The following is a 12,026-nucleotide window of genomic DNA, read 5'->3' on the forward strand; positions in this document are numbered from 1 at the left end:
TGTGACTTACTAGCTATTGACACTGGTGGCGGTCTTCCTCGTAGCTCTTGTACCTCATTAATATAACATATTCTCTTAAATTCTGTATCCTTTTTCTCATTTTTGTCCTGGAGGGACATTCCTATAGGAAGCCTTGGACCTGATGGGAGATATACTTGTCATTAAACCTGCAGACTCCTGTTTTTATCAACGTGACTACCATGAAAGTTCTTATCTTTCTTTTTACATAAGTGTTTTGCCAAAGAATTCTCAGAGCAGCCATCTAAGTGAGAAACTATAAATGATCATTATGCCCTGACCTTTCATGACTCATATGGGAAGATCTGACCTCTGTCCTCCTCTGTCCTCAATAGCTAGCAAGTTGCTTTTCAGCTTTTATATCATTTTGAAATTGAGAAAAGCTACAGCGGGGAAGTCATGAGGGTGCCCTACTGTGCTGGGCAGGCTAATTGGGACAGCAGGTGATTAGGACTCCTTTTCTGGAGCTTCTAGATAGTAACTGCTATAAATGCTTTCTTGAGTTAGTTTGTTCAAACTACCAGCATGAGTCAAGACTTTCTATTTGAGTTCTTAGAAACCTTCAAAGGAAGAAATACAGCACAAGGGCAGCTGGCCTTTCGGCTTCTTTGACTGGGGACTGGCGGCAGCACCTCCATGCATGGTATTGGAACTGTCCGTGGCAAGCTCTCCTCGTTTGATGATGGCTCATTCATTCAGATTTTTCCTTCTCATAGAGCAGATCCTTAATTCTTCAGACTGGAGAGAAAGAAGGAGATGCCTTTGATTTCAGACTTAACATATGACCTCTCAACCTGCACTTACAAAATCTCCAATTCCAAGACCACCTGCTTAGAAGCAGAACGTGCTGTGTCCACGACTGCCTTTGGATTTGGCAGTCTGCAGCCAGAAGAGCCCCAGGGAGCCAGGGGGAAGTCACCCTTGGCTTGAAGGAAGTTCTTTTTCTAGGAAGAAGGTGGGAAGGACCCTGGGTAAGGAAAGAGCAGCTGTCTGCTCTATTGTCCCTGTTAATTTTAAAATATGATCACTGACTTTTCCTTGACCTGAAAAATAGTATGGAGAGAGAAGAGGGGAAAGAAGAGAGCTTCTCTGTTCATGTTGATCTGAGCCTGGCACTGCCCATTGCCAGGGTAAATCCAAAGAGGCATGGACAGTTCGCAGGGTCCCTGAGTTAGTTTAGAGAAGGAATGCTCTGACTGCAAGAAGCAAGAGGTAAAGAAGGCGCTGAGCCTGTGCCAGTATTGCCTAGATCCTTACAACAGTGTCTGCTTGGTATCCATCGATGGTGTGAGAAGCATAAACATCATGTCAGTATAGAAACTAATGCATCTATCTGTATAAGGCACCCTTCTTTCCCTTCTTTCTTCCTCTTTCCCTCACTTCTTTTTTGAATTTGTATTAGGGGTTGAATCCAGGGCCTTATGTATGTTGTGCACACAGTGAGGACTGAGCCATTCATACCCATAGCAATGTAAATTGCAACAATTGGGGATGAGTGGGCTTTTTAAAAATGGGAGTGGGTATCTGTTTTTAATTAATATTCAACTCATCTGTGTTGCAGTTGTACAAAACTAGGACTTTGCAAGTGATCCGGAATTCAAACTAACTTGTTTAATTACAAGGGCTTGAGCTACTCTGTGTCTCGGTGCCAACACTGAGTTAGATGGAGAGCAGTCCTTAGTAGATAAGGAAACTGTCTAGAAGGGTGAGACTTGAAGTTATAGCTGTGGGGGGGAAGCAGGGTTCGAAGTAAGCCATTAGATGTCACAGTCACATATACACAAAAGTATGAAAACAAACACAACAATTTAGAGATAGACTGAGGGTTGTAAAATCTCGGCTCTGGAGCCAGGACCCAGGCCTCTTTTATTTTTGGTTCCCCAACACCAAGTTTGACATCAAGTGTTTAGCATAAATTTACTTCTGTTCTTTATTATTAAGAAAAAATGGGAAAGAAGTGCATTTATCAGTTGGCTTAGGTCTCAGCCCTGGGCTCATTTGAAGAAAGCGTAGTAGCATCCATGTGTCTCTGGCCGTTACACAGTTAACTGCATTTTTTTCCTCTTGAGTTTTATTCAAGAATTTTTAGCCTAAAGTTTCCATTTAAAAGTTAAGCTCATTTTCCCCCTCTTGTACTCCTTTCATGAATAAATTAAGCAGAGAACGTGTCAAAAATAATTTTAAATGAATATATGTGCAACCAACATCTTCAAGGCTCAAAATAGATGGCCTTGGTACTGTTATAAATTGCATCCTCTTTTCCTCCCCCACCTAGTATCAAGGAAAGCAGGCTGTCAAAGAGCCAGGAAAAGGGAGGCACTGCATTTTGCTCTGGTGGACACCACACTGCCTGTGCGTGGTCTCTCCACCTGTCTGACAGCCGAGGGCCCCTGGTCTCAGTGTGGCCCAGGGCAGAGAGGCTGGAGTCAGAGGCTGCCAGGAAATGTGTGTCTGCAGGTTCTGTTCAGTGTTCCCTGGCTCACTCCTCTCAGTTCCGCGACGCCCAAATGTGTGTGCAATGAAAATGGACGCTGGGGATGCTCTCTTCTTCCCTGCCTCACAGGCCCACAGCCTGGAGCATGGTGGTGGTGGCAGCCAACTCATTTTCTGAAGAAGCCCAGAGGAAACCGAGAAAGTATTGCCCACACCACTTGCCTGACTCAACAACAGCGAGCATCAAGTTCAAGGAAAATAGACGGGGGAAAGGCAACAGTGTATAGTTAGTACAATACTCTCAAATCGGAGCATTTCTAAGCGAGAGGTCTGTTCTCCAGTGTTAGTGTAAGAATAAAGGAGGGAAGAAAACAGTCGGTTGACTTAATGATGCTTAATTTCTTCTCAAACACTGCCTCCCTCCTAACTGGCTTTGTTTAGTATGTCAATTATTAGGAATTACTCATTTTTTACTTAATAGCCACACATTTATTAAACAATGAGTCATTGATTGATAAATCCAAGAAGCAAAGATTATTTAAAAAGCCTGAGATGGTTCAAGAGACTGGGAGATTTTTCAGTCTCCTCAGTGACCTGACTCCACGTCTGCCTCCTGGCGTGTACACTGCTGCACTCTGAGACCATGTGTGCAAGTGAGGGTGGGTTACAGTCAGCTTCAGCTCAGAGCATGCGTGTATCGAGGGTAGTTAAAGCAGCCTGCGGGAGCAGCCTGCCAAGTACACGTCTAGCTAAGGAAGTTTGTGCTCTACCATGGCTCCTCGTGGCCTCCCCCGCGTGCATCCCCTCACCTGGGAGAGAACTATGTGTCTCCTGCTTTGATCGTGTCCTGGGGTGTACAGGGAAAGATGGGTTGCTTGGGTTCTGGGGTCTAGGAGGGATTGCTTCTCCAGAGAAGATCCTGGAAGAAGTCAGCCTTGGGTTCTGGGGACTAGGAGGGATTGCTTCTCCAGAGAAGATCCTGGAAGAAGTCAGCCTTGGAAACGCCATTGTCTTACCAGAGCCTGTTTCCAACTAAGAGATTTACCCAAAGGTGGAGGGCTGATTTTATATAAATGGACTTCTACTAGCGAAAAACTTCTACACCACCCTCCCTGCCCACTGTTGATGTAGGTGGAGGCGTGGAGGGGTTGTAAGTGGCCTGTCCTTGCTGGCTTTCCAGAAGCTGTTCTGCTGGGCTCCAGCCAGTGGGCTTCACTTGATCCTGACACATGTCCTTCACCTTGGGGAAAAACCTCCAGGTGCTCTTCATTTTCTACAGATCTTAACTGTGGCTTCATGAGGATGTACACATCCGTAAAATCCTGTTAACCCATACTCCTGTAAATTGGAGGGGTGGTTCATCTATCTGTTCAGGGACTTCAATACTTTAATATGAATTCATGTAAAAGAAGCTAATTTGTTGTCACAATGTTTAGTCTAGAAAACTTGGGACAATTGCGGCCATGATCTATTACTCTAGCCCTTTTTGACAAGGTTGTAGTGTTGACAAATTAAGGCTACAAAGAGTATTTTGCTAAATATGTTGCTTCCTGTTTTCTAACCTTACGTAGTCTTCCGTCTCTTCCTGAGATTGTCCTTTGCTAATGGAAGCAACATTGCAACCCAGGAGCTCCTTAGTGTCTGCTGTGAGCACTGGTGGCACCTGTGTCCTTTACCTGACTCGGAAAGGAGACACTGCTTCAGAGCCATTGGTGGTTGAATTGCTCAACAGTGTTGGAGCTGAGAAAAGATGATAATCCTATTAAGGAATAATGAAATCCATCTACAGTAAAGGAAAACCCGTGTCAGAACTGAAGAGGAACCCACATTTTGCTCCTGCACCCAGACTGATTTTTGCAAAGAATTATCTGTTAAAAGTAGAGGGAATAATGGCGCAGGAGACAACTCATATCACTAATAAACTTCTTAGATGATGTTTCATATGTTTGCTTTCCATTACAGTCAGGACTCATTTGATTCTGTTGTTGTGATTCCATCAACATTCATCCCTATCTGTTTTTCATATACAAAGGCTTAGGGATGCCAGAAAACAAACTGTTAACGGAGAATTAACTTCTTTGGCATGCTTTCATACTTATCTTCCAAATTAAAGAAAATGAAATGGGCAGAAACAGAGTGTAGATTACCTCCTTTTTTGTCAAAAATGGTGGGAATTTGAAAATTAATAATAAAGAAGGGAACAGATGCAGTAACATGCCAGAGGGAGATTAATGTGGAGAGTAAAATCTGTGAGCAACAAAACCGAAGCAAACCGAATCAGTGGGAGGTGGTTGTACAATCAAAATCAGGATAAAAGAGAAATTACAAACAACCCTGTGCTTGTCAAAGTAGTAGTAATGAAACCCTGACTCTGCCAGCAGCGAGAACCTGTGTTAGCACTTTGGGGTAAGGATGGTAGCCGGGTGCCAGGTAGGAGGGCAGTGTTAGGTTGCTGGGCAGCAGCCATCTTGTGTAGAACAGATGGCACTGAAAGCTGGCAGGGGAGGGGCTCCTTAGCAGAACTAATCAGACAGTAACAGATAGGGCAGCTGGGAAGGCTGACCACTGAGAGGGAGCCTGCGGGGTAGCTGAGTGCCATGATGTTTGCAGTGGTGTGCCCATTGGTCTGAGAGAAGACCTTGCAATGTCTTTCCCATCTACGGACGAACTGAAACTTTTGTTCAAAAAGGAGAATTGAGTTGGTTTGTGTCAAACTTGGGGGTGGGGTTGAGTGTTAGCCTGAGAACGGGGGAACTGTCCTTCTCCTAAATCAGTGCATGGGTTTCCGGTGTCAGCTTCCATGAAGGTTGATTTGTGCAGCCTGTGTGGCTCTGCCATGCTAGTCTCCAGCACGGCACACAGAGTGGTCACTTTATATATTTTATGCATCAGTTTGCAGCATCAGGACAATACTTAAGGTCAGAAAAGACTTTCTGATATGATTTCTACCACAGACGTCTCTCACAAATGAAAACTAAAAGCAACCAGATGATATATGTGTGCCTCCTTAATAATTCTTCATAACCTAACTTAAGCTGCGTTTGATTTAGAGCCCCTTGCTCTTCCTGTTTTGCCCCATGTAATCGTGGATTAAACATCAAAATCTAAGCCTACCTTAGAGCTCAAACAGTAAAACAAAACTAAAATTTGCAAAAAAAAAAAAAAAAAAAAAAAAGAGAGAGAGAGAGAGAGAACCCAACCTGTTCAATTTAATTGTGCATTAAGGAGCCTTCATTCTTGCCGGTCAGCGCATCTGTGCGAATGCCATGTCTTTGACAGGATACCCAGGCCTCTGACATCTGTTTTCAAACTTGTGTCTTTCTTTCTCCTTTTCTTCCAGAAGGTTGATAGTTTGGCTCGATTTCTTCATTTTGGAGGGGAGGGGTAACATTACCAGGATTTGAAATAGGTGGTATAACATAGCCATATGCTATTTATGCAGCAGTTTCTGCAATAAATCTAATTTAGTGCTGTCAAAAAATTAGACTTATTTGATATAGCAGCACATTAGTAAATGATTGTGGCAGATTTAAAGTTGTCACTTAGTCTCTTCTAACTCTTAACAGAATCTTACAAACCCGTCCCCCCCCCCCCCCATCAAGTCTATGAAAACATCTCAGGTCTTTGTCCTACAGATCTGCAATATTTTTATGTCTCAGAGAAGGTCTTGCCTTAAGGTAGCTGAGAAAAGGGGTGAAAAATGACGATCTCCTGTTGTCAAAATAACACTGGCAGACAAAAATCAGTGAACCAGGGGAAACGGTCGCGAATCTAGCCTGCCTAGTTCTTGGGAAAGCTGAACAGCCAGGCGCGTTCAGAATGAAGAGACGCTCACATCGGCTCTTTATTAAGGAACTTAAATGTTTTACCTTGCATCCTACACCCATATGTCGTTTCAGGAAAACTGGCGTTAAAGATGTGAGCGGCACCAGCTCCGTCTTCACCTAGCAGTGCCCTTAGGAGCCGCTTTCCTCTTCCCTGCTGCAGCCTGGCACCCGTGCTGAGCTGCCTTTTTTTTTTCTTGTATAATTTGTGTCTCAGGTGTTGTTATCAAACTAAACTTTCTCCTTCCTAATTTTCCTATTTCGAAGATAAAATAAGCACACTGAGTATTAGGCAGACAAATATTTGTGCTCTCCGAATTCCTAAGTGAGTCCTTCTGTAATAGCCTGATGCTGCTCCCTTTTCTGCGCCTTGAGCTTTTACGGAAGGGAAACATGTTTGCATGTGTGCATTCAGATGCCCGTGTGTGGCTGGAAGTGATGCTAAAGCTCCCTGGTTCTTCTCATTTCTTTCTGTTCTTATCTGTAAATTTCTAAAAGACGGCTCTGGTGTCTTTCTGAAATACAGATTTCTGAGGACAAGCGTTCCTTGCAAGCTGCCTCTGTTAGGCTAGCATTCTGTTAATGCTAGTTCCTTTCATGTAGCATAGCCACCACAGAAGTGATCGAATTACCAGGACTTGCTCAGTGCCATCCAGAAGCAGGTAACCAAACTCCCACCAAATGCAAACTATACTAAAGAGAAAAAAATATCCAGAAAGGTATGAAGCTTGCTGGATCCATCAGATGCAGTTGGAATTTTCTCCACACGAAGTAGAAACCATTTAGAAATGCTGTTTCAGTGAGATAAGAATACTCCCCTGGAGCCCACATTTTCATACAAAATCCATATATTAAATAATATTGCATATTACATAAGGATTTAAATAATATATTTAAGTTTAGTAATATATTGGAAATTGGTGCTAAAAATGGCACCATTTTTTAGCTGTAAGTTCTGTTTGACTTTGTATTTAGCAACACAATGCTTTTCCTTCACACGTCCAGAGAAGTGCTTTGAGAAAAATCTGCTTTATAAATTGTACATATTTAGCCAACAAAAACCCTCAGGTTCAAATTAAATTCCCTGTGTTTTCTCGACTAGTTATAAATTAAAACATATTTTTAGTTTTTAAATGAAAAGTTGAATTCTTTACTTTATAAGGAATTTATAAAAATTTTCAGACCTTTGGATTTAACATTACATCTGAGATTTGTTTAAATCTCAAGGTGGTTATCCAGCACCTCCTGCATGAATTCCACCACGTCATATTTAGGTGTGCATTGTGACAGGGCTTTGGTTACATCTCTAAAGAATAGCTTCCCCTTTTAAATTTGAATTGATAAATTTGAAAATAGAGTCGCTGGGTAATTTTTTTCTTTCCTGGACAATAATAGTATCTAAAATACTAATAGATTATTAAACCCTAAGGAGTTCTGTGTGTCTATCTCGTGAGACTGGTACCCAGAGCTGTAGCTGACAGTTCCCACTTCATCTCTGTGGGCTGCTGTTCCTCACAGAGCTCATCTGTCAGACAGCCTACACTTCTATAGGTAGATTTTGTGTTCTCTTGGCAGCCTCTATTTCATTATTATTTAAGCAGAAACTTATTTTTTAATGCTAGATTTAAAATGTGCATGGGTTGATGTGTATAGTCTCGATTATAAATTTTTTGAAGCAGTGATGGAGCTGTGTGTTAATCCTTAGCTTATAATTGAAATGGTACATATTTGCACATTTTAAGCCTTTCAGTGTAAAATTTCTTCATTGGAATACTTTCCCCCTTGGCTAATTCATTAGTGAAAATATTTATCCCTCAAGTTAATGCTACATACTATGTAGCAATTTTTACATAGTGTAAGCTTGTTTGCAATATTTTGATTTCACTTTAAAACTTTTATTTTGCTTCTGTTCATACATATAGTTCATACTCAATATAATGAGAAGTGCAGACACACGTGAAGAAAATACATGTCAGCTGTCTGCTTTAACAAATGATCATTAAAACACCCTGTCTTTACTACTTTGACTCCAAATTATTGTCTTCCCGAACCCAAAAGTAATTTTCACAAGTAAATTACACAACAGAACTCCATCTTCTGCTGGTTGGCAGTAGAGGATTTAAATCCATGCCGACAGTTCATTTGACAATGACCTTGAGGGGCTTCGCTTCTTGAAGAAGAAAGCAGAAGCTTGCGGTAAACAAAGTTCACTTCTGACAGATGGATTGAATGACAGAAAGGTTGCGAGTGCCAGAATAGCCCTGGCAGAGGAGGAAATGTTCAGTGGAATCCAACAGGAGAGGAGGTGTGAACAGGTGCAGGGTTGCTGACGGAAGGGGAACCAGATGGAAGGAGCCACAGCCAGTTTATTTAAAGGAAAAGGCAGAAAACATTGAAAGGCTGTGCGATCAGTGGCTAAAAGTGTTCATAGAGGAAGGTAAAAATTCACAAAGCAAAACTGCACAGTGGGGTAGCTAACACTTAGCATAATGGTCGTAATTTGTGAGTTTAGTTTGCAAGTTGCAATTGAAATACATTCATCTTGGCTCTTTGCACCATCAAGTATAGATATTTGAAAGTTGTTTATTTTTTTAAGTTTCCAAGCTTTTTAAAAATCCATCATTAATTTATTTTTTTCCAGCCAGAAGCTTCGTTGTGATAATACTAAAATTGTGTCTTCAGCTAAGAAAAGAAAAAAAAATGAAGTGAAGGTTAGCGTTCCATTCAGATTCATCTCGTGATGCCTCAGCTTTGTTCACATATGGGAAGCAAATGCATGCAGTGTTGGGTGACATCTGTAATATCTAAGAGATTTGCAATGTTAGGCTCGATGCTGTGGGTTGTTTTTGTTGTTCGGAGTCTCTGTTCATTTTGTGAAGTCCAGCATCTTCTTTCAGTGAGGAGAATGCCTGAAAATACACATTTGGTGGCCGCAGCCTGCCAATCGGTTTCCTCTGCTGAGGTTGCCCTAGCTTCTGTGGCCTTCCATGACCTGCCTTCAGGCAGACACCTGCACACTGAGGCACACATTCAAATAGGAATAGCAGACAGTGGAGCAAGAAAAAAGGCTTTGCTTGTTTTCTTGGACATTTTAAAATTATACTTTCTTCCGTCCTTGCTGGTAGTCCGTGTGGTCACACCATGTGTGCGGCTTACAGGAGCCTTTGTCTCTCACGTTATCTTGAAAAGTTTCCTGTGTCAGGTGGCCAGCGAGAAGACTCCGGTGGAGGAGGAGCAATTAGGGAGGAATCTCAAAGACAACAACAAAAATGGGCAGTTCGTTTGAAGTTTTCGTAACCTAGTGATTTTTCCTCGCACATGTCTGCGTACTCTCAGAGAGACTACAGACACAAGGGGTTAAGAAGGCTGAGCACTTCCTGACCCAGAACAGTCTGGACAGCAAGTCTGAATGGATGGAACACAGAGTTTCCAGATAATCTAGGAATTGTGGCACATTTTTGTCAGGAAATATTAAGAACCAAACTTTGATTATTAATTGAGGAAGATGTTTGTAACACCCTATTTTGTGTTACACCCTTGGTACACCTCCTGTGCCACACGGGAGTCGGGCAAGGGCTTGGAGATTGAAAGAACACACAAAGAGACCTGAGTCATTCGAAAGGAGATCAGCTGAATGCCATTTATTCAGACTTGGGGAAATCCTTATCTACCTAACTGCTGCTCAAGGACCTCCGCCCAGGCAGGTGGGAAATTACCATCCCAACAATGGAGTCAGTGCCCTACAGCCAATCACCAGGCGGGGCAGGAGAAGTACAGGAACAAACAGAAGGCTTTGTCAGCTGACCAGAAACTGTCCTCGAGATGCACCCCAGGAACAAGGGCAGACCCGGGCCCTACAGACGTTCATTATTTCTGTCTGTGGGCTTCAGCACTTCTGGTCTCATTTAAGCTTGGGAAAGGCTGTCTACAACTATGGGAGGCAAAATACAACGTGGTTTCAAATTTTCCTTGGAAATGGCTGGAGTACATTCGCTTCAGTGGTAGTAAGTTGGTTATGCCACCTTTCCTGGCAGAGTAGCTGGCTGTCTTCCCTGTCAGTGCCTGTAGCATGGTGCTGACTTACAAAGTAGTAACTAGAATGCACGTGAGCTGTGTGGTTCAAAATGCCGGGCAGAAAAAAGTCCAACCGTAATTAGTGTTATACATAGCATGTAACCCATAGATTTGGTTGTGTGTCCTTCACAGATAGAACAAGTAGCTTCCCCAGAGAAGGTCAAGTTAGTTGTACCTAGTGTAGTGAATCCAGGCCTTTAGTTAAGGGGTTGGGTCTTCAAGGTGTTTTTCAATGAAGCTTTAGCTGTTTGGTTGCTGTTATCCATCATTGATTGAGCACATATTCTGTTTCAGCTGCATCAGGCAGCATTTAGATTTTAAAATGAAGAAGCCACAGTCATCCTTCACAGATATCAGACAGTAGCAGATAAAGTTTAGAAGTTTATGTCTGGGTATCCCTGCCTATATAATTTAGAAAGCATTATGTACCACTTATAATTTAATCTTATTAAATGAATGGGTTAATAAAAGCCTTTAGCTAATGCAATGCTTTCTGTAATATTGAGAACTGAAATATGCTTAAGCTAAGTGGCTTGCCCAAAGCCACACTTGTTTAGTGGCTGCAGGAAGTAGAATATCCATCTCCTTACTAAGCGAACTGTTCTTCCTATATTCTCAAGTTCTCCTCATTTGGACTAATTAACAGTGTGACTTGTCAAGTCAATATATAAAAACCCATAGTACGTTATTATACCTTATGGAACGTTTCCGTTGATTCTCTACATATCTCCAGAGGAAGACTTTAAAGGTACACATTAGGAAAACCCGAGTTAATTTATTGTCGAAACCTATTAAACTGCCATATGGGGATTATTTGTTCTTATTCGCCATTGTGTCACACCTCCTGCTGCCCCTTACCAGTCCGTTTGTGGTGAGAAGGGAGGATCTTAGCCAGTCCTTTGAAGTGGGGTGTAGGGTGCAAAGGTTCTCTATTGTCACCCAGAGACTAGCTGACCACTCCCACACCAGTGACCTTGCTGGAAAGTCTTCTACGTCTCCTGCCACAATTTTGCTATTATGAGTGTTCTTGAAGGTCACATTGGCATGTGAATAGTTAGTGGCTGTTTGAGTTTAAATACCTTTTGTGATTCTGAGATTCAATGTAATAAACTATTAGTATGGATACTTTGGTCTATAAACCTTCAGACAGTCTCTAGCTGATCCTGAAAAGGATGGACCCCTGAAATGGACTCTGAGATAGAGTTCCCCTTCCTTCATCCCTCAACACTTGGGTCATTCTCCCTTCTATGTTCTTGCCCTGCACAGAAGCAGAGCAGGCCGTGAGTAGTAAGCAGGCTCTCGGAATCCAGAGCTTTGCCTTCACTGTGTGTGAACTCTCTGCAGCTACAGTGGGAGGTGCTTGTAACTTAGCCTTCTCCACCAGTGAGTTTTCTATAAATAACAATCTTGAGATGATAATGATGCTTAAAATTGGGGCTCTCAAGAGGACTTAGTCTGTGTTGCCCTAGCTTTTCAACTCGCTCCTCTTTCTGGGTTTTCAAATTAGATTCCTTCCAAAATTGAACCCCACCGCTTTTTATGGAATTTTGGAACCATTCACCAGCTTATTTGTGTTTCTCGAGGTGCAGATAATGTCCTGTAAGAAGAGAATTAACTACAAAGGCAGAGGGTTAACTCACCAGGAAGGGATGGCTCACTAAACTGGCTAGCAGGTTG

General features: G+C 42.3%; 1 protein-coding gene across 5 annotated transcripts in view; it reads left to right on the forward strand.

Moving 5' to 3' along the window:
- The window catches only part of Sdccag8 (SHH signaling and ciliogenesis regulator SDCCAG8), a 194,415-nt gene that overhangs the window by 97,527 nt on the left and 84,862 nt on the right, over positions 1 to 12,026 (forward strand). The gene's annotated exons all lie outside the window — the stretch shown is intronic.

This window comes from Microtus pennsylvanicus, chromosome 10, assembly GCF_037038515.1.
Source record: "Microtus pennsylvanicus isolate mMicPen1 chromosome 10, mMicPen1.hap1, whole genome shotgun sequence".
In the NCBI taxonomy this organism is placed as follows: domain Eukaryota; kingdom Metazoa; phylum Chordata; class Mammalia; order Rodentia; family Cricetidae; genus Microtus; species Microtus pennsylvanicus.